This window comes from Equus caballus, chromosome 29, assembly GCF_041296265.1.
Source record: "Equus caballus isolate H_3958 breed thoroughbred chromosome 29, TB-T2T, whole genome shotgun sequence".
Lineage (NCBI taxonomy): Eukaryota > Metazoa > Chordata > Mammalia > Perissodactyla > Equidae > Equus > Equus caballus.
Genome location: NC_091712.1, coordinates 33,133,759 through 33,157,205, shown reverse-complemented (window position 1 = coordinate 33,157,205; position 23,447 = coordinate 33,133,759). Strand labels below are relative to the sequence as shown.

At 39.3% G+C, this 23,447-nt stretch overlaps 1 long non-coding RNA gene across 3 annotated transcripts in view; it reads right to left on the bottom strand.

The window, feature by feature from the left end:
* Positions 1-212: 212 nt before the first annotated feature.
* LOC138921448 (uncharacterized) overlaps positions 213-23,447 on the bottom strand; it is a 64,613-nt gene continuing 41,378 nt past the window's right edge. For 2 of the 3 annotated variants that reach the window (XR_011434028.1, XR_011434027.1), the window contains 4 exons: positions 23,055-23,200; positions 22,461-22,595; positions 931-1,293; positions 213-364 (listed from right to left, as the gene is read on the bottom strand). This is a non-coding gene — a long non-coding RNA (uncharacterized lncRNA). Of the gene's footprint in view, positions 365-930; positions 1,294-4,609; positions 4,801-22,460; positions 22,596-23,054; positions 23,201-23,447 lie in introns of those variants that run through there. The other variant, XR_011434026.1, reaches the window with a different exon arrangement.

Genomic DNA, 23,447 nt, shown 5'->3' with positions numbered 1-23,447 from the left:
ATAAAAATTTATACGCAGAACTGCCTTAAAAAGGAAAGCTTTTTGTTCTGTGAGCATATTATTAACTAGGGTTCTGCAAGTTTGAGACTTGGAACCTAGCCGAATTCTTCTATGTACTGAAGGGAGAAGAGTTCTCAGGGAATTGTGGAAGGAAAGGTGAGGAGAAAAGAGAATAGAGAAGCAAGAGAGAAAATTCCAAGGAGGGGCCTCACCTCTCCATGATCCCCCAGTCTTCTGCCAATGATCCCTGAACCTTCAGGTAGGACAACGAAATTCGTGAACGCTTGTAGGGAATGAAGACTTCGAAAGGCAGCTCTGGGGTCCAAATTCAGCCAGTGCAGGGCAGGGAATCGGGAGGGAGAGCCTGTGGGAAGGGCAGTTTCCAAGAATCAGAAGACATCCGAGGGAGGGCTTTGAGCATCCCCAGAAGCGGAATGATGGGAATACTAGCCAGTGTTGCCCAGCTTGTGAGGGAATGGAAGGCTATAGCTGGCAGGGGCTCAACAGTAGCCCATGTCTGATCAATGACTCAGTCAACCAAATTCTCATTCTTAGAAAATCCTCTGTGATGGGTCTAACAGCAAAAAGAAATGAGTGAGAACTCCTCACAGATAACAACGAATCCCTGCATATCTAGTGATCAGTCTAGAGCCTCAATAAATTTTGTAGAAAAAATAGGTGTCATTAGAGGGAATCAAGTGGACAGTAGTCCTGAACAGACTCCCTGCTGTGACCAGCCCGTGGTAAATACCAGACTTTCACACAACAGGTAATGGTATTCAAAGATGACATCAGAATCTATGTCAGCCCTGCTCATTTGTCTTTCACTGAATGTGTGAATTACAAAATTGCATAATATCATTGTCTTGTCAGCTTGGGCTGCCATAACAAATATTGGAGGGCTCAAACTATAGACATTTATTTTCTCACAGTTCTGGAGGCTGAAAGTCCAAGATCAAGGCGCCATCAGGGCTGGTTTCTGGTGTGGTCTGTCTTCCAGGCTTGTGGACAACCGCCTTCCCTCTATGTCCTCACACGGCCTTTCCTCTGGGTGCATGCAGAGAGAGAGATCTCTGGTGTCTCTTCCTCCTCTTCTAAGGACACCAGTCCTATCAGATTAGAGCCCCATCCTGGGGACTGTATTTAACCTTAATTACATCATTAAAGGTCTTGTCTCCAAATACAGTCCCATTGAGGGTTAGAGCTTCAACATATGACTTTGGGGGTGTGCCGGGTGGGGAGGAGACACAATTCAGTCTACATCAGTTATTTAGCAGGTGTTCGGCAGCTTTGCTAGAGAAAGAGGGAGAGAGGGATATAAAATGGTTTATATTCCTGGCAAGCAGACTTAGAGAAAGCATTGCCAAATTACAACATTAACAATTGATAACATTTATTCATTGCTTCCTATGGGCCAAGCTCTGTTGTAAGGACTTTGCATATGTTATCTTAATTAATTCTCAAGACAACACTCAAAAGTAGATGCTCGTGTCATCCTCATTTTATAGATAAGGAAACTCAGGCACAGAGCAGTTAATTGGCTTACCCAAGATCACAGGGCTAGAAAGGGACTGAGCCAGGACTCAGACCCCAGTATCAGACTCCAGAGTCCATGTCTAGAATATAGACAAAATAGGCAATGTTTTAAAGGTACAAGTGGGCCCTTTATCTAGAAATCAGCAGACTATAGTAATAACCTTAGCATAATCACCAGTGATGGTTAAAAGAGTATGTAATTGGACTAATGCTAATTTTGTATTAACCAGAAGCCCTGCTCTATTTTAGCCCTAAGCTATAACTTATGCAGACAAGATAGTAAGAAAGTTTTTCTTTTTAATTGCATCTTCAATTGCCTTAGAGGCCTGGAAAAGATTTGTCCCCTCCTACAGATCTTAAAACCCTGACTTTTCTTTCCATTTAGACGAGCAAATAAATAAGTCAGTACGCATGGCTGCTTTCTATCTTGTATAAACTTGACAGAATCACAACTCTTCCAATACTACCCAGAATGTATTTTCCAGAAGTGAGCAGCTTTGAGAGTTCTCCTTCCGGACTCACAGACACATCAGTCATGCTTTTCTTCTCTTCTGTAAGGTCTGGCAGAGTGCCTCACTCACTGGACTTCTCTACCTGGAGCCATTGGTGTGTCCCCTGGTGAGCAGTTCCTCTTTGGGGACTAAGATCTCCCAACAAGCAGAGCTCAAGGTAGCCAAGATGGGAAACAAAAATTCTATGATTGAATTAGTGGGTTTAATAGTGAGACAAGCCACTCCCACCCCTTGATTCCAAGACCCATAGATTCTGGGTAGGGGGGAGATTGCACCATAGATTGTTCTCTGCTTTGAAGCATGTACAATATCCTTTAAGATAGCACCCCACCTTTTCAGGGTGTTGACTCCCAACTGACACTATAATTCAGTCCTCTGTAAGCCATTACACCTCTCAAAATTTGCCCATTTGCTTCTAGGGGATGGAGTATGTGGTAAGACGAATTAATTTCATGGCCAAGAGTTCACTGCTGCATTTCCTTTGCTAAGAAAGAAGCAATGCTATGGAAATCATTGATCAGAAGCAACGTTATGGAAATTCCATGATGGTGGATAAGGTGTTCTGTGAGTCCATAGATAGTGCTACTGGCAGAAGCATTGTGGGGCAAGGAAGGAATCAGATTGATTCCAGTGAGGACAAATCTCCGCCCCCTCCAAGATGGAAGAGGTCCAATGTAATCAACCTGCCACCAGGTGGCTGACTGATTCCCGCAGTGAATGGGGTCATATTAGGAGATCAATGTTGACCTCTGTTGCTGACATACTAGGTCCTCAGCAGCAGTGTTAGCCAGGTTGGCCTTGGTAAGGGTAAGTCTGTGCTGTTGAGCCAATGCACAGCCTCTATCCCTACCACCACGGCCACGTTTTTCATGGGCCCATTGAGCAAGCACTGAGGTGGCTGGGGAAAGAGACTGACCCTCACAGAGTATGTGATTTGTCCACCCAATTACTAAGAGCTTCTCTTTGGTCGCCATTCACAACGGATACAATTATCTTCACAATCTGACCACCCCAAGAGGTTCATCTGTATGCCTCTTCCGCAGATGTTGTCACCAATCTTCCAATCCTATTGCTTTCAAGTCCCTAGCCATATGTGATAGTTAATTTTATGTGTCAGCTTGACTTGGGCCACCGGCTGCCCAGATTAAACATTATTTCTGGGTGTGTCTGTGAGGGTGTTTCCAAGCAAAATTAGCATTTGAATCAGCAGACTCAGTAGATTGTCCTCCCCAGTGTGTGGGTGAGCATCATTTAATCCAATGAGGACCTGAGTAGAACAAAAGGTGGAGAAAGGAGGAATTTGCCCTCCGTTTTTTTTTCTTCCCCCCACCTCACTGCTTGAGCTGGGACATTTCATCTTATCTTCTCCTGCCCTTGGTCTTGGATTTATACCATCAGCTCCCCCCCGGACTCAGACTGAGTTACACCACTCACTTTCCTGGGTCTCTAGTTTGCAGATGGCAGATCATGGGACTTTTCAGCATCCATAATCGTGTAAGCCAATTCATCTCCTTTTTTATATATATATATATATATATATATATATATATATATATATATACACATATATCCTAATATGTATATAAATACATATATTCTATTTATATAAATAGATATATATCCTATATATGTCATATATATATATAATATATATCCTAACATTTATTATAGATAGGTTCTATTGGTTCTGTTTTTCTGGAAAACCCTGACACCATCCAACCAAACCACTAGCAACTACACATGAGTTAGTGTCTGTCCATCTGTACCACTGGCCATCTCTCAGTCTAGATAGCATACAGCTAAACCTGCTGCTGAATGTTCTACCCACCAGGAGAATTTTCCTTGACCAATGTCCTTCAGGATCAACCCCAAGTGGCGCCCAGTGATACTTGGATATAATCCAGAACAATCTGTAAACCAGGCTTCAGTTATTTCTTCCTCCGTCAACTCGTCATCAGGAACATGCCCAAGAGGCCATAGACCGTAGGAGGGGGAAGGGGCAATGCATCTTCAGAGTTAAAGGAGCCGAAGCCACTTGCTCATGAAACTTACTTGTACCTTCTAGACCTGCCCAAGCTCAGTCTCTTACAAACCATTCCCGTTTGACAATAGATTGCTGCTGTGCACACAACCTTGTGGCTGGGTGGGTCAGACAACACTCAGTTCATGATGGGAAGCTCAGGTGACATGGTCACCCAGTATCCCACGGTGAGGCCTTCAGTCTCTACAAGGCCTGGTGGCAAGGTAGAAGCTATTTTTCAAAAGAAAAATAGTCCTATCCAGAACAGGGCATAGACTTGCTCCAAAGTCCTAAAGTTTGGTGCTGTGATTATCCTCCTTACAGCATTCCTGTTTGTCACAGACACTTTAGTATCATGGGACCTGCTGGATAATAAGGCCCGAGTGATACAGTGGCTTGTACTATGGCCTGAACTTGCTGCAGAGCCTTCTTTTGCTCGTCTCTGCTTGAAACTGGCAGCCTTATAGTTGATTCTGTCGATGGGTCCAAGTAACACATTCAAATATGGTACACATTGTCCCCCAAATACAAACAGGCTCACCAAGCATTTTCCTCTTTTTCCATGGTAGGTGGTCCAAGGGACAGCAACTTTACTTTCACTTTGGAAGAGTGACAATTAAACCCCCAGAAACTTCACCAAGGTGTGAGGTCCCTGAATTTTTGTGGGACCTATCTCCCACCTTCTAGATCACATATGTGTTACTAAGGCCTCCAACATACCTGCTACTTTATGAACACCAGATGGAATCATCATGATGTCATCAATGAAGTAGAGTGTGATGTTTTGTGGAATGTCAAGACAATCAAGACCTCTGCAGAATAACTATGGCAGAGAGCAGGAGGATTGACATGGCCCTGAGGCAAGACTATGAAAGTGTACTCTTAGCCCTGACGAGTAGAAACAAACTGTTTCTGGTGGTCTTTACAAATTGGTATGGAGGAAAAGGCATACAGCAGGTCAATAGCAGCTAAGCAAGTGCCAGGGGACATGTCGATTTGCTCCAGGAAAGATGCTACATCTAGGGCAGCAATTGGAATTTCAGTTACCACCTCATTAAGTTCAAGTAGGCTTCTCTCATTCTTCAAGATCTATGTGACTTTTGCACAGGCCCAACTAGTGAGTTCAGTGGAGATGTGATAAGTATCGCCATCTGCACTTCTTTCAAGTCTTTGATGGCAGCATTAATTTTTTCAGTGCCCCCCAGGGATGCAGTATTGCTTCGGATTTAGTCTCTTGGTATGAATTGAAGTTCTAGGGGCTTCTGCTTAGCCTTTCCTACCATAGTGGCCATCACTCATGGGTCAGAGCAAATGTGTAGATTCTGCCAGTTGTCAACTATGTCTACTCCAGTTATACCTTCAGAAACTGGGGAAATAACCACTAGGTGAATGTCTGGACCAAATTGGCCCAGTTGGGTCTGATTTGAGCTAAAATCCATCTATAATCTGAGCATGGTAAGATCTCACTTTGGCTTTTGGGCCATAGTGGTATTTTGGGTCCCTCTGGGATTAATATCATTTCCGAGCCCGTGTCTAGTGCTCCCCCAAAGGTCTGGATATTTCCTTTTGCCAGTGCACAGTCATTCCAGTAAATTGCCTCTGGTCCTTTTGGAGAAGTCTTAGAGGAAGATTTATAATGTATACTTGTGGCGATGGTGCAGAGTCCTTCTTCAAGGGCACCTGGCCTACCCTTCAATCAAAGGGCTCTGTCTCTGTTCATTTACATATGTCTAGAAACTGAGGAAGAGGCCTCAACTCTCCACTGTGGCAACTCAAGTCAGATTTTCAGCTACCAGGCTTAGAGTTTTTGCTGTTATATAGATCAATCAATATCTAGTAGACTGCCCATATATTTGGTTTCCTGAGACACCATGACCAACGAGCCTCTGCCAAAGATCTCTGCCAATCAAAACATTCTGATTCCTGGTATATCCCTCCTGCTCTTTATGGTAGATGTGCTCACCTTGTCTTAGGCAATTAAGTGCTACCCTTGGCCCCTGCTGCTCCAGCATCCTATCACTCCCTTTGAATCAGGGAAACCATCTCAACAGTGGCATCCTCTACAGTCATATCTTGCCTAGAAAAGAGCAACCACAGAGATTTTCAAGGATGCAGGTGCTCTCCTCACTAATATATATCTCATTGCCTTTGTGAAGCAAGTGTCTCTGGACCATCTTGTGGAATGTAGTTGGGAGGCAGCCATCCTGGTCATATATGAAACATTCAGTTCAATATCCCTAGCTCCCTAAGCCTTTGGATTCCCCCCTCCACATTATGCCAGGGAAGCTCTGGCATCTCAGCCTCTTTAAATATATGCCATTATTGAATTCAAATTTTAGTCAATCAATCAAGTAAGCTATCAGAGCCACCTCTAGCAGTACATTAATTCTGGACTCCCTAGTAAATCATCAGTATAAATAAATTTTGCCAGAACTAGTGTTATGTTCTTCCCTCTTGAGATCTGCCCAGATGCTGTCGATATATGTCAGCAAAGTCTGGCAATTCGTTTAGTGTGTAGGCTATTTCCTCATGGGTCATAGTTGTACCTGTCCCCTGAAGCATGCTGAGCTTTGACCTTAATTATAGCTCTAGTTGACCTTGATTGTGGCTATAGTTGCCTTATGAGAGATTCTTCTGCAATAATGGAGCTGGATCCTCTAAAGCGAGAGACCCAGTACTGTCAGTATGGCATTTCCTCCTAAAATCCCAATCAAAAACACAATGGAACATTTTTGAGTTTGATAAAAAATTATTCTAAGTTAATTATAAAAAAATAAATGAATAAGTTATTCCTCCTCCTCTTCATATCCCTTCCTAAAAAACTTAGTCCTAAACCCTTTAGTTAGGGCAAAGCAGGGGCACGAGGAGGGATGTGGGAGCCCAACCAAAACAAGCAAAGTTTCCAAATAGGACTGCCCATTGCAGGAATGAGCCACAAGAGTGAGGAAGGGTCCATGCGGAGGAGTGGCCCAGTGCAGGGTGTCAGAGCTCCAGCAGGGTTAGAAGGAAATCCCTGCATATGAGAATGTCATGGGGCTTTGGAACCCGAGAAGGTGAGGAGGATGACCATGTGGGAGTTCAGCCTTTACAGGGATTCATGTTTAAGTAGAGTAAAGAGTGGCCTCAGAGGATGCAGCCCAGCATGGGTTTCAGAAGCCAACAGGGATGAGGACATCCACATAGAAGAGTTTCCCAGTATAGAAGGTCAGTGCATGAGCTGGTGGGGAAGGCTTCCATGTGGAAGGGGATGACAAGCACAAAGTATCAGAGCATGGTTAGGGTGAGGTAGTGTCCACACAGAAGGGCATGGAGTCAGAGACTAAGCAAGGTAAAAAAGGTGTCCATGTCAGGGAAGGCAGCTGCATTCTGATGAGTGAGTGTCAAGCCCAAGTGTGATGTGGAGGGCATCTACAGGAGGTATGGGATGGTGATGGTGATGGGAGAAGGGATACACACAGGAGGTTGACCAAATAAGCAAATATATTAAGGATAATGGAAGCTGCGTTTCTACAGTCAGACAAAGGAGTTACAAATATTGAAAGGAAGAAAAATAGAACGAATGCTGTGGGGTTGAAATGTGAATTCATGGTTTTTAATATGATGTAGAATATTGTTTAATAAGAGATGTAGAAATAAATATAGCTGTGTGTGTGTGTGGATATAAATCTTTGTCCCAAAAGTCTTAGAGCAGTTTCAAGTTTTAATAAATTCAGAAATATATATGCTACATGCTTACAAAAAAAGATAATTTTTGACAAAAACTGAACAAACTAGTAATAGAAGGGAATTTCCTCAACCTGATAAAAAGTATCTATGAAAGATCTACTACTAATGTTACACTTAATATGAACGATAGAAAGTTTCCTTCTAAGAACGGGAGCAAGACAAGGATATAAAAGAAATGAAAAGCATCAGGAAAAAGAAGATGGAAAGTTCTGTTTACTTACAGCTGATGTGATCACCTATCTAGAAAATCGAAATGAATCTACAAAAGAGCTACTAGAACCAATAAGAAAGTTTAACAAGATGTGGAATAAAACATCAATATACAAAAATCAATTGTATTCTATATACTAACAATAAACAATTGGAAATTGAAGTGTAAAAAATAACACCATTCCCAACAACATCGAAATACATGAAATACTTCAGAATAAATCTGACAAAAACCTATACGCTGAAAACTACGAAACATTACTGAGAGAAATGGAAGATGACTCTGAAAAATGGAGACACATACTTTGCTAATAGGTCAGGAGACTTTAAGTTGGTAAAGTGTCATTTTTCACCAAACTGGTCTAAAAATTTAATGCAATCTCAACCAAAATCCCTCTGAACTTTCTGATATAATTTGACAAGCAGATTCCAAATTTCATATGGAATGCAAAGAACTTAGAACAGCCGAAATAGCTTAAAAAATAAAGTACAAAGTTAGAAGGCTAACATTACCTGGTTTCAAGACTTACTGTAAAGTTACAGTAATCAACAAAGTGTGTTGTGGTGTAAACACAGACACATAGGTCAATGGAACAGAATAGAGAGTACAGAAGTAAACCCACATGTATATATATGAACAACTGATTTTCTACAAAGATGTAGAGACAATTCACTGAGAAAAGGATAGTTTTTTGAACAAATGGTGGTACAGCAATTGGATATCTGTATGTAAAAAAACCCCCAAAACCCCACTTCAATCCATACCTTGACTATATGTAAAAATTAGCTCAAAATATAAGACTTGAAACTATAAAACTTCTAGGAGGGTGATGTCAGCATCATGGTGGAGTGAACTCTTCCCTTGTCTCTCCCTGCTAAGATACAATGAAAAGGACATTTGTAAACCAAAAGAGGATATGCACACAACAAAATAGACGTCTGAGAGATCCATGCAGCCATAAATCTGAAGGTGGAGGTGCTGGAAGAAGGTAAGGGGATCTCCTTTTCCTCCCTGAATGGCAGTGATGTAGGGCATGGGACTGTGTATGGCAGCCAGCATGCAACTCTGAGAGGAGATGGGGAAAAGGAAGCTCTCTGCAGGAACGCCTTTGCTCTTGGAGTTGCCTCCCAGTCCATGGGAATGCTCCACACTGAGGAGGCTGAACAATCATGTGGGCATCATCACCAAGCTGAGCAGCCCAGGAGGGCAGACAGCAAATGCAAAGCGGGAGTGGCCAGGATCAGGCACATGACAGAAAGCACCTCCCACCTGCCCAGTCCACCAACTTGGCTGGTCGACCAGAGCAGAGGACCAGCACCAGAGTTGCCTGTGCACCTACATGTGTAAAGCAGTGGTGGCCAGAGGGCAAATGCAGACCGGCCCTGTCAACACAGTTTCCAAAGGACAGACACAGCTGCCAGGGGTCACAGTGGGCTCAAAATACACAGCTCCTGCCCCCCCACAGTGGCAGCAGGTGGAATCTGCAACCAGATACTACCACTATGTGATGGCACAAATCCACCTCATCAAATAGTGTAAAGGTATATTAACGCTCCAGACCAGAAGGAAAATGACAAGTACCCAGAAATCAATCCTGAAACCACAGAAATTTACAATGTAAATGACAGAGAATTCAAAATAGCTATCATAAAAAAAACTCAAGAGTTACAGGGAAACTCAGAAAGATAGTTCAATGAAATCAGGATTAAAATTAATGAACAGAGGGAATTCTTCACAGAAGAGATTGAAACTATAAAAAAAAATCAGAAATGTTGGTGATGAAAAACACAATGAAAGAGATAAAGGAAAATCTAAGGGCCCTAAATAACAGAGCTGGTATTATGGAGGACAGAATTAGTAATTTGGAGGACAGAAATATAGAAATGCTTCAGATGGAGGAGGAGGGAGAAGTAAGACTAAAAAGAAATCAAGAAATTGTCCAAGAAATATCTGACTCAATTAGGAAATGCAACATAAGGATTATAGGTATTCCAGAGGGAGCAGAGAGGGAGAAAAGAGCAGAGAGCCTGTTCAAAGAAATAGTAGCTGAGAACGTCCCAAACCTGGGGAAGGAGCTGGAATTACAAGTAAGAATGATATATGCAAAATTCTGAAAGACAAAACTTTCAGTCAAGAATACTCAATCCAGCAAAAATATCTTTCAGATATGATGGAGAAATAAAAACTTTCCCAGACAAACAAAAGCTGAGGGAGTTCATCACCATAAGACCCCCCCAGACACACAAGAAATTATCAAGAAGGCCCTCATACCTGAGAAAAAAAAAGAAAGGGTTTACAAAGCCTTGAACAAGGACATAAATAGACAGACAAAATCAGGAAATTGCAGCTCTCTATCAGAACAGGTTAGCAAACACTTAAATATAACATTAAAGATAAAGGGAGGGAAAACATAGAAAATAACTATAATTCATTTTAACCACAAACTCACAACACAAAACAGAATAAGTTGTGACAACATAGACAGGGAAGAGGAAAAGGATGGAAACTGCTTCAACTAAGGAAATAAGAGGCTATCAGAAAATGGGCTATCTCATCTACGAGATCTTTTATACAAACTTCACAGCAATCACTAAGCAAAAAGTCAGATTGGACACAAATGATAAAGAGAAAATTGAGAAAACCATCATGGAGAACCACCAAACGGAATTGGCAGTCAGAAATACGTGGGACTAGAAACAAGGGAAATGGAGAACAACCAGAAAACAAGTGATAAAATGGCCAGTATTAAGCTCCATATATCAATAATCATTCTTAATGTAAATAGATTGAATTCCCAAATCAAAAGACACAGAGTGGCTAGCTGGATTAAAAAATAAGACCCAACGATATGCTCCCTCCAGGGAACACATCGCAGCTCTGATCACAAACACAGGCTCAGAGTGAAGCGATGGAAGACGATACTCCAAGTTAATGGTGAACAAAAGAAAGCAGGTGTTGCCATACTTATATCAGACAAAGTAGACTTCAAGATAAAACAGGTAATGAGAGGCAAAGATGAGCAGTATATAATGATAAAAGGGACACTCCACCAAGAGGACATAACACTTATAAATATATATACACCTAAAACAGGAGCACCAAAGTACATAAAGAAACTATTAACAGACCTAAAAGGAGATATTAAGAGCAACACAATAATAGTAGAGGACCTCCACACCCCACTTATATCAATGGATAGATCATCCAGACAGAAAGTCAACAAGGAAATGGTAGAATTAAATGAAAAACTAGACCAGAAGGACTCAATAGGTATACATAGAACACTCCATCCAGAAAAGCAGTGCACATGGAACCTTCTCAAAGATAGACCATATGTTAGAAAACAAGGCAAACCTCAATAAATTTAAGAAGATTGAAATTACATCAAGCATCTTTTCCAACCATAATGCTATGAAACTAGAAATAAACTACAGGAAAAAAGCTGAGAAAGGGACAAATATGTGTAGACTAAACAACATGCTACTGAACAACCAATGGATCATTAAAGAAATCAGAGGAGAAATCAAAAAATATCTGGAGACAAATGAAAGTTAAAATACACCAAACCAATTCATATGGAATCAGAAAAGTGGCCCTAAGTGGGAAATCCAGAGCAATGCAGGCCCACCTTAAAAAACAGGATAAACCTCAAATAAGCAATCTCAAACTACACCTAACAGAACTAGAAAAAGAAGAACAAATGAAGCCCAAATTAAGCAGAAGGAGAGAAATAATAAAAATTAGAGAAGAAACAAATGAAATTGAAACCAAAAAAACAGTAGAAAAGATCAATGAAAACAAGAGCTGCTTCTTTGAGAAGATAAACAAAAGTAACAAACCCTTAGCCAGACTCACTAAGAAAAAAAGAGAGAAGTCTCAAATAAATAAAATTAGAAATGAAAGAGGAGAAATTACAAGGGATACCACAGAAATACAAAGGATTATAAGAGGATACTAGGAAAAACTATATGACAACAAATTGGACGATCTAGAAGAAATGGATCAATTGTTAGAAAGATACAACCTCCAAAAACTGAATCAGGAAGAAATAGAGAATCTGAATAGATCAATCACAAGTAAAGAGATTGAAACAGTAATCAAAACCTCCCAAAAAGTAAAAGTCCAGAACCAGATGGCTTCTCTGGAGAATTCTACCAAACATTCAAAGAGGATTTAATAGCTCTCTTTCTCAAACTATTCCAAAAAATTGAAGAAGACAGAACAATTCTTAATACATTCTATGAGGCCAACATCACCCTGATCCCAAAGCCAGACAAGGACAACACAAAAAAGGAAAATTACAGGCCAGTATCACACATGAATATAGATACAGAAATCCTCAACAAAGTATTGGCAAACCGAGTATAGCAATATATGAAAAGAATCATATGCCATGATCAAGTGGGATTTATACCAGGGACACAGGGATGGTTCAACATCCACAAATCAATCAATGTGATACACCACATGAACAAAATGAGGAATAAAAACTATGTGATCATCTCAACAGATGCAGAGAAAGCATTTGACAAGATCCAACTTTGATTTATGACAAAAACTCTCAATAAAATGGGTATAGAAGGAAAATATCTCAACAAAATAAAGACCATATATGACTAATCACAGTCAACACCATACTCAATGGGAAAAAACTGAAAGCCATCCCTCTGAGAACAGGAACAAGACAAGGGTTCCCACCCTTACCACTCTTATTTAACATAGTACTGGAGGTTTTGGCCAGAGCAATTAGGCATGAAAAAGATATAAAAGATATGAAAATTGACAAGGAACGGGGCTGGCCCCGTGGCCGAGTGGTTAAGTTCGCGCGCTCCGCTGCAGGCAGCCCAGTGTTTCGTCGGTTCGAATCCTGGGCGCGGACATGGCACTGCTCGTCAGACCACGCTGAGGCAGCGTCCCACATGCCACAACTAGAGGAACCCACAACGAAGAATACACAACTATGTACCGGGGGGCTTTGGGGAGAAAAAGGAAAAAACAAAATCTTTAAAAAAAAAAAAAAAAGAAAATTGGCAAGGAAGAAGTGAAACTCTTGCTGTTTGCAGACACCATGATTTATATATAGAAAACCCTAAAGAATCTATAAAAACTGTTAGAAATAATCAACAACTACAGCAAAGTGCAGGGTACAAAATTAACTTACAAAAATCAGGTGCATTTCTATACTCTAATAAAGAACTAACAGAAAGAGAACTCAAGAATACAATCCTCTTTACAACCACAAAAAAAAATAAAATATCTAGAAATAAATTTAGCCAAGGAGGTGAAAGACCTATATGATGAAAGCTGTAAGACATTATTGAAATAAACTGATGATGACATAAAGAAATGGAATGATATTCCATGCACATGGATTGGAAGAATAAACATAGATAAAATGTACCTGCTGCCTACAGCAATCTACAGATTCAATGCAATCCCAACCAGAATCCCAATGACGTTATTCACAGATATAGAACAAAGAATCCTAAAATTCATATGAAGCAACAAAAGACTCCAAATAGCTAAAGCAATCCTGAGAAAAAAAGAACAAACCTGGAAACATCACAATCCCTGACTTCAAAAATATACTGCAAAGCTACAGTAATCAAAACAGCATGGTACTGGCACAAAAACAGACACACAGATCAATGAAACAGAACTGAAAGCCCAGAAATAAAACCACACATCTATGGACAGTTAATCTTCAACAAAGGAGCTAAGAACATACAATGGAGAAAGGAAAGTCTCTTCAATAAATGGTGTTGGGAAAACTGGAGAGCCACATGCAAAAGAATGGAAGTAGACCACTGTCTTTCACCATACACAGAAATTAACTCAAAATACATTTAAGACTTGAAGGTAAGATGTGAAACAATAAAACTCCTAGAAGAAAATATAGGGAATACACTGTTTGACATCGATCTTCGAAGGATCTTTTCCAATACCATGTCGACTTAGGCAAGGGAAACAAAAGAAAAAGTAAACAAATGGGACTTCATCAGACTAAAGAACGTCTGCATGACAAAGGAAACCAGCATCAAAACAAAAAGACAACCCACCAACTGGGAGTAAATGTCTGCAAATCATTTATCTGACAAAGGGTTAATCTCCAAAAGATATAAATAACTCACACAACTCAACAACAAGAAAACAGCCCAATCAAAAATTTGGCAGAGGACATGAACAGACATCTTTCCAAAGAAGATATACACATGGCCAACAGACACATGAAAAGATGTTCAATATCACTAATTATTAGGGAAATGCAAATCAAAACTACAATGAGATATCACCTTACACTGGTCAGAATGGCTATATTTACCAAGACAAAAAACAACAAATGTTGGAGAGGATGTGGAGAAAAGGGAACCTTCATACACTGCCGATGGGAATGCAAACTGGTGCAGCCACTATGGAAAAGAGTATGGAGATTTCTCAAAAAATTAAAAATAGAAATACCATACAACCAAGCTATTCCACTGCTGGGTATTTATCCAAAGAACTTGAAATCCACAATTCAAAGAGACATATGCACTCTATGTTCATTGCAGAATTATTCACAATAGCCAACATGAGGAAGCAACCCAAGTGCCCATCAAGTGATGAATAGACAAAGAAGATGTGGTATATATACACAATGCAATACTACTCAGCCATCAGAAAAGACAGAATTGTCCCATTTGCAACAACAGGTATGGACCTTGAGGGTATTACATTAAGTGAAATAAGCCAGAGAGAGAAAGACAAACACCATATTATTTTATTCATATGTAGAAGATAAACAAACACATGGACAAAGAGAACAGATTAGTGGTTACCAGAGGGGTAGGGGGTTGGGGAGTTGGGCATAAAGGGTAATGGGACACCTATATATGGTGACTGACCATAATGTGCAACTGAAATTTCACAATGTTACAAACTATTATGACCTCAATCAAATAAAAAAACTTATAGGAGAAAGCCTCTGCTAACTTGGACTTTATCAAAAATCGGACTTTATCAAACTTTAAAACTCCTACTCTTCAAAAGACACTGTTTAGGGAATGAAATGTCAACCCACAGATTTGAAGAAAATATTTGCAAAGCATGCATCTCACGAAGAATGCGTATCCAAAATACACGAAGAACTCTCAAAACCCAGTAATAAGACCAAAAAACTGATATGAAAATAGGCAAAGTACTTGAATAGACACTTCACCAAGGAAGATATCAGGATGGCAACTAAGTGCATGAAAATACGCTTAGCATTATTAGTCATTAGAGAAATGCAAATTACACCCATCGTGAAGTACCCCTACATGCCTAGTAGAATGGCAAAATTAAAGAGACTGACCATACCAAGTGTTGTTGAGAATGTGGAGGAACTGGAACTCTCATGAATTGCTGGTGGGACTGCAAATAGTACAACCACTTAGGAAAACAATTAGTTCCTTAACAAGTTAAACATGTGATGGAGCCATTCCACTCTTAGGTATCTACCCAAGAGAATTAAAGCATATCCCATACAAAGACATGAATATGAATGTCATTGTAGCTTTATTTGTAATAGCCAAGAACTGGAAACAACCCCAATGTCCTTCTACAGGTAAATGGATAAACAAACTGATATAAAATGAAATATTACTCAGCAATAAAAAAGGAATGAACTATTAATACATGCTAAACTATGGATGAATCTCAAAATAATTATGCCAAGTGAATGAAGCCAGATTTTTTTAAAAAGAGTATTTACTGTATGGTTTCCTTTATATAAAATTCTAGGAAATTCAAAATATCATATAGTAACAGAAATAAAACCAGGGGTTGCCTAGAGCCCAGTGAGAGATGTGAGAAGGAAGGATTACAAAGAGACATGAGGAAACTTTTGGGGATGATGGATATATTATGGGGTCATGTATCATGAGTGTATTCACATATCAAAACTTAGAAATAAAATGAGGTTTTAAATTCAACATAATTACTATATTGTGGTATACATCATTCTAGTCAATTTTCAAATCTTGTAAAACTTCATCAGCTGCTCCTCAGTGATAGCAAAGGTTTCATTTATAATTCTAGCCTTTGGATCATCAAAAATAGGGTGTTTTTTTTTAAGACTCTCATTGGCTTTGCTTTTTTATGAGATGTAATTGACATTCCATAAAAGTCCATTCTTTTACAGTATACAATTCAGTGCTTTTTAGTATATCCACAAAGTTGTGCAACTATCACCACTATGTAATCCCAGAACATTTTCATCACCCCAAAATGAAACCCGGGACCCATTACCAGTCACTCTGAATTTCCCCCTCCCCTCAACCTGTGGCAACTACTAATTTACTTTCTATGTCTATAGATTTTCCTGTTCTGGACTTCTTATAAATGCAATCATACAATATGAAGCATTTTGTTTTAGGCTACTTTCACTTTACATAATGCTTTCCAGGTTCATCCATGTTATGAACTGAGTGAGTACCTTATCCCTTTTTATGGCTGAATAATATTCTATTGTATGGCTATACCACATTTTCTTTATCCATTCATCAGTTACTGAACATTTGGGTTGTCTCCACTTTTTCCTGTTATGAATAATGATCCTGTGAACATTCATTTACAAGTTTTTGTATGAATATATGTCTTCAATTCTCTTGGAGTGGAATTGCTGGGTCATATGGTACATCTATGTTTAACATTTTGAGGAATTGCCAAACCGTTTTCCAAAGACACAACCATTTTCCAATCCCACCATCAATGTATGAGGGTTCAAATTTCTCCACATCCTCAACAACATTTGTCTGTAATTTTGATTCTAGCCACCAAGTGTTGAACCAACTTTGATTCCTGGAATGAATGTGTAGATCAATTTGGTGAGCATTGCCATATTAAATCTTTTAATCAAGGAACAGGAGATGTCTTTCATTTATTTGGGCCTTCTTTATTTTCTTCCTCTGAAGTTTTGTAGTTTTCAGTGTACGAGTCTTGCACTTGTTCATCAAATTTATTCCTACACATTTTATTCTTTTTTGGATACTATTCATAAATGGAATTGTTTTCCTAATTTCATTTTTGGGTTGGTTATTGCTAGTGTGTAGAAATACAACTTGTTTTTGTATATCGATTTTGTATCCTGCAACCCTGATGATCTCATCTATTTGCTCCAGTAGTTTTTGTCAGTTTCTTAGGATTTTCTCTATAAAATAATCATCAGCAAATAAAGATAGTTTTACTTCTTTTCCAATCTTGATGCCTTTTGTTTCTTTTTCTTGCTAATTATCCTGGCTAGAGTTTCCAATACAATATTGAATAGAATTGGCAAGAGCAAAATCTGTGTCTTTTTCCTGATTTTAGGGGGAAAGATTTCAGTCTTTCACCCTTAAGTATGAAGTTAGCTGTGGGTTTGTTTCAGATGCCCTTTATCACATTGAGGATGCTCCCTTTTATTTCTAATTTCTAATTTTTTCATAAGGGGTGTTAGATTTTGTCAAATGTTTTTTCTTTTTCTATTGGTACAATCATGTGATTTTTGTCCTTTACATCTATTAATATGTTATATTGATTTTCTACCTTGCAGTCCTGGGATAAATCCTACTTGGTCATGGTGTATAATTCTTTTTATATGTTGCTGGATTCAGTTTGCTAGTATTTTTCTTTGAGAATTTTTGCATCTGTATTCATAAGAGATACTGGTCTGTAATTCATTTCTTGTGACATTTATGTTTTGGTTTTGGTATCAAGGTAGTACTGGCCTCATAGAATGAGTGAGGGAGTGTCCTCTCACCTTTTGTCTTTTGGAAGAATTTCTGATTTATTGGTTTTAATTCTTCTTTAAACATTTGGTAGACTATATCAGTGAAACCATGTGTTCTTGTGCTTTTCTTTGTGGGAAGTTTTTTTTTTCTTATTACTGACTCAATCTCTTTACTTGTTATAGATCCATTCAGATTTTCCATTTCATTTTGAGTCAGTTTTGGTCAACTCTACCTTTCCAGGGATTTGTCCATTTCATCTAGTTTATCTAATTTGTTGGAAGAATGATGTTTTGATGCATACATGACAGTTTTGATGTGATCCCACAAGAAAAATATAATGGCAATAGATCAGCTGACGGAGGTGGCCAAACGTGAGAACCTCCTCTACTAGTTCACTGGCCTCAGACATCCCCATCCATACACTGATGGTGGGAATTTAAATTGGTGCAGCCACTACGGAAAACAGTGTGGAGATTCCTCAAAAAATAAAGAATAGAACTACTATATGATACAGCCATTCCACTTCTGGGTATTTATCCGAAGAACATGAAAACACTAATTCAAAAAGATATGTACACTCCTATGTTCATTGTAGCATTATTTACAACAGCCAAGATATGAAAACAGCCATTGATGGATGAATGGATAAAGAAGATGTGGTTTTTATATACATACACAATAGAATACTACTCAGCTATAATGAAGAATGAAATGTTGGAATTGCAACAACATGGATGGACCTTGCGGGTATTATGCTAAGTGAAGTAAGTCAAACAGAGAAAGACAAATATCATATGATTTCACTCATATGTGAAATCTAAAAACTAAAACAAATGAACAAACAAACAAAAAAACAAACTCATAGATACAGAGAACAGATTGGTGGTTACCAGAGGGGAAGCGGGTTGGGGGTGGGTGAAATGGGTAAAGGAGTCATGGTGATGGATGGTAACCAGACTTTTAGTAGTGATCATTTTGTAGGGTATACAGATGTCGAATTATGATGTGGTACACCCAAAACTTATATAATGTTATATATAATTTTAGCTCAGTAAAAAAAAAAATCTAATCCATAAAAAGTCACAAACAAGAACTGAAAATTAAAAATATATTATGCAAAATTCACAAAACTAAGTGCAAAGAAGCATAAACAACTAAACTTCCCAATGATGTTTTTGTTCATTTATAGCATTTGTACTTCTAAAGTTACTAAAATCTAAAACTGCACTGACTTGTGGGACACCCTGATACACACACACACACGTCCACTCCCTAGCTCTGTCCGCTGAGAGGGCCTAGGAGAGTGACATTCCAGTAGGAATGAGAACAGCTAGCACTCAGATCTTGGTTTCTAAATATCGTTCTCCACTAAAAGGAACCAGGGCTCTTTGGTGAAATGGCTGATTTCAGAGAGTGGTTGGGGGATGGACATAAAAATTCTCACATAAGCCAGGAATATTGCTGTGCCAAAAAGTAAGGGAGTGCTCAAAGAATAACTGGGATGTATACATGCGTGCACACACACACACACACAACCAACCTGAAGGGGCTCCCAGTGATCAATTAAAATTAATAATGATAGTAATTGCTTATAAACCATAGAACTATATAGAAAATCATGAATCCACAGTAGTATCAACATAAATGAATAAATAGAACATTTTATGGATATTTACATAGTTACAAATGGCTCCCAACAAAATATTTATTACAAAGGGAAAAAGATCAACTTATAGTCGGAGAAGCCTAGCAGATACCGCCCTAGACATCCTGAATAACGGGACAAATTGAAATCATGTGCCACCTGAAAAAATGCAATGAGAGGAACACAGTATCGCTTCTCTGATATTCCTGCCGAAGATGTATAACATAAATATAATTGGGAAGAAATATCAGACGAACACAAATTGAGGAATAGTCTATAAAATCATTGGCCTATAATCTTCAAAAGTGTTAAGTTCACAAGAATCAATAAAAGACCTAAGAGCTGTTCCAAATTTGAGGAAATGAAAAAGACATGCAGAAGACTAAATGCAACGTATGATTCTGAACTGAATCCTTTTACTGTAGAGAATATTATTGGAACTAGCGGCAAAATTTGAATGGGGTCTGAAGTTTTGGTGATGGTCACATACAAATGCTAATATTCAATTTCTATGCCCTTGATTGTAGGAAATACACACTAATTTATTTTCAGGTGATTGGGTATAATGTACAAACTTATTCTCAAATGGTTCAGGAAGAAAATTTGTTGATACTGGACCTGCAACTTTTCTGTAAGTTTGAGAATATTTCAAAATAAAAAGAAGAAAATTTAATAAGTAAGTGGAATAGCTAAGAAGTTTTTGAAAAAGAATTGTCAGGAATAATTTTCCCTTCCAGATATTAAAGTATATTGTACAATGCTTGAAACGGTGCGGTAATTGTGCAAGAAGCAACAGGCATTTTGGGAGAATGAAATAGATCTGTGTTTATAAGAACTTAATATAGTATGTGGGAACAACCCAAATTGACAACAAGCAGAAAGTGGTTTATAAATTGTCACACATTCATATATTTGAATAGTTTATCACAGGTAAACATATGTTTAAATATTCTAAATGACAGGCACATGATATAGTGTTAAGTGAAAGAAGAGTATGAATGATCTGCGGGCACATGATGGGCCTTTGGGTGCTGGCAATGTTCCATGTCTTGAACTCAGCGGTCATTTGGTCATTCACTTTGTCTCATAAATACATTTTATGTCTCCTCCTGATGTATGTTACAATAAAACATCTTTAAAGCACGTCCAGGACCCTTTATCATATTCTATGTTCTAGACATTGAGCTGCAAAGTAGACCAAATTTTACCACCCTCTTATACAGATGAGGAACCAAGTTCCAAAAAGGTTCAACATTGCTCTCCGGGAGCTGATACATATGTACCAAAGCCACAATGCGGACCCATCCGTCATTTACTACAGCACTGCCCTGTGTCCCCAGCACTAGTGGTAAGACAGCCAACAGTCATCACAACAGCTACTGTGATCCTGTGCCCCCAAAGCATGTCAGACAGTGTGCTGGGCACTTTACACATATCACTCATCTAACACTCACAATAGCCCTGCGAAGATGGTGTTATTGCTTCCAATTTACAATTAAGGAAAAGGGGCACATTGCTGGTAAAGGATGAAGCTGCCATTCAGATCCTAGTCAGTTTACTCACTAGATAAACACAAAGTAAGTAGCAGCTATATGTCAGGCACTGGAAGGATACTGGAGAGATAAGACACACGAGGCACAATTCCTACCCTCCAAGAGCTCCCCATTCTGATGAACTCCGAATTTCAGCCGCTCCATCTGTGCCTACTGCTGTTCTCCCATAGGTGTGCTTGTCTGTTGTCTAAATACCGTCCAAAGTCAGATACTTCTCCCAAAAGCAATCATGTTACCTCCCCCACAGATCTCCTTGCCCCAAGGTTAACAAATGAAAACAAACCTCCAGCAGCTATGATTCCATTATCCCATCTGAATTAGGTTCAGAACTTCCTTTGACTTTTGCCTGTTTTTTAATACTGTATCCAGGAAATGGGCCCAGCAAGGCTGACCAGAGACCAACAATTTAAAACTAAAAGACATTCTTCTCTTTATGTCATATTCCCAGTTGTGCACAGCCTTTCTTGGAGGCTCCCAACGTGCTATGTAAATGTTAACTCATTCTTCCTTCTGGTATCCTTGGGAGGCAGGAAGCCAATGTTATTTCACAGATAAAGAAGATGGAGCCCCAAGAGGTTAAATGCCTTGCCTGGGGTCACATAACTACAGGCCGTTGGGGGTGCTGGGAATGGGGCTCGGGGTTAGGAATCTCTGCCTGGCGTCCCCTGGCTCCCAAATGAGGCCTCCTTCTTGAGAGATAACTTTGTGTGTCAAAACTCTGTTGGAATCTTGTTCTATAAAAGGAATGTTATGGGACTGCTGAGACACAACATGCATTTTTCTTCCTCTGCACATTCACACATGATACATTTTCAGGAGGCAGGTTTAGGACGTGTAGTCATTGTCTATAACGGTTGCAAATTCAACCAATTCGGGGACTAAGATTTAGCTTAAATGACCCTTGTAGTGCTGAGTCCATAACAATCTGACCTGTCAGGAGGGGACAGAAAGGAGGGGCCTGAACTCTTGAGAGATATCATAATCTGTGTCATTTTAAGCGTCTCATTTCAGAAAAAGAATGAGCCAAGTTTGGAGTTGACAAGCACCCCACAGAAATGTATCACTCTTTGTTGGGTGTTATGAGCACTTGGTTAAGCACTATGCTTGCTTCCTCACTCTACTCTCCTCATGAAGACACTGCCAATAGTCCTTTGCACAGTTGGCAAAACAGAAACAGGGAGACCAGTCGATTTTTCAAGTAACTGAGAGGAGGCTCTAAGAATTGCTGTAATTTTAAGTCCTTCAAGCCAAATTCCCAATATCTTCCTGATTAACTTTTTAGATATTGAATGGAAACACTAGGTATGGATTGAGCATTTTGACACTCTATAGTCATCAGTCAACAAATAACTTTCAACATTTACGTCTCAACTACTAGGTGTCAGGCACTATTCTAGGCACTAGCAATACAGCAATGAATAAATCAAAGAAGACCCTGCCCTCTTGGGGTATACATCCATCAATAGTCAAGTTGGTACAATTGATTGGTTAGAGAGAGAAAAGCCAGCTTTTGAAGACGTAACCTTTACCTGGGAAAGAATGGCTTGAAAATCTTCTCGTTCGACATCCTCTGAAACACCTTCAATTAAATGTCCTTGTAACTGACAAGGTTAAGATTCAGCATGCTGGGTCTCAGGTAAGTCTCTACGAAACCAAGCTTCCCTCTATACAAGAGAGCATAGCCAAACCTCAGACTGAGAACAAGATGGGTTTCATTGACCTTCCTTTCACATTAGTGTCTTTGGAATGAATGAAAAAAATAAGCCAAAATTGGGGAAGGATGGGAGAGGAATATGTGTTATTATCATAAAGCTGCCCCGGGTTTCTCTGAGATGTTGTCAACAAGTGGCTCTTTCCCATAGGAAGTGAAGTCTCCTGGGGAGGTGGTAGAAGCCATGGCAGATGGAACAAAGTTCTTAAACGGCAAGACCCCTCCTGCTGAAGGGAAGACCCATAGCTGGGCCCATTCAACAGACTGCAAATTCACAAACTGCATACTAAATCAGTTCTCACCTCTGAGCACTTGCCTGATATCTCAGCTCACCAGTATCTGCTCAGGGAATGTGTAAAGCTGATAGAATAGCATACATGGGAAAGTTTATAAAGACTGCAAACATACATACCACTGTGTGTTTTCAGTTTGCTGGATCAATGTTTTTGCCAGCTGCATAGAAGAGTTAAAACCCTGTTGAAAAGCTTGCTGGAGAAGTGACCTCTGATTCTGGAGGAAGGATCTCACAGTATTTTCAGCTTGGTAGGACACTGATGACTGTTGAGAAATGAATTGAAAGTGTGGAAAAAGTTTGGGTATTCTTATATTTACTATGAAAGCACTGCGTTAAAAGGGTTAATAAAGATTACTCTAAAATGCAAATAGAAGCAGATAGTGCTGATTGCGGCTCGTTTTTTTTGGCATCAGGAAAAAGTCCAACATTTTTTTCATTTATAACAAAACCCCAAAGGCATCACGATTAGAGTATTTTTCCCCTAAGTAATTTTTCACTAGCACTCTGCAT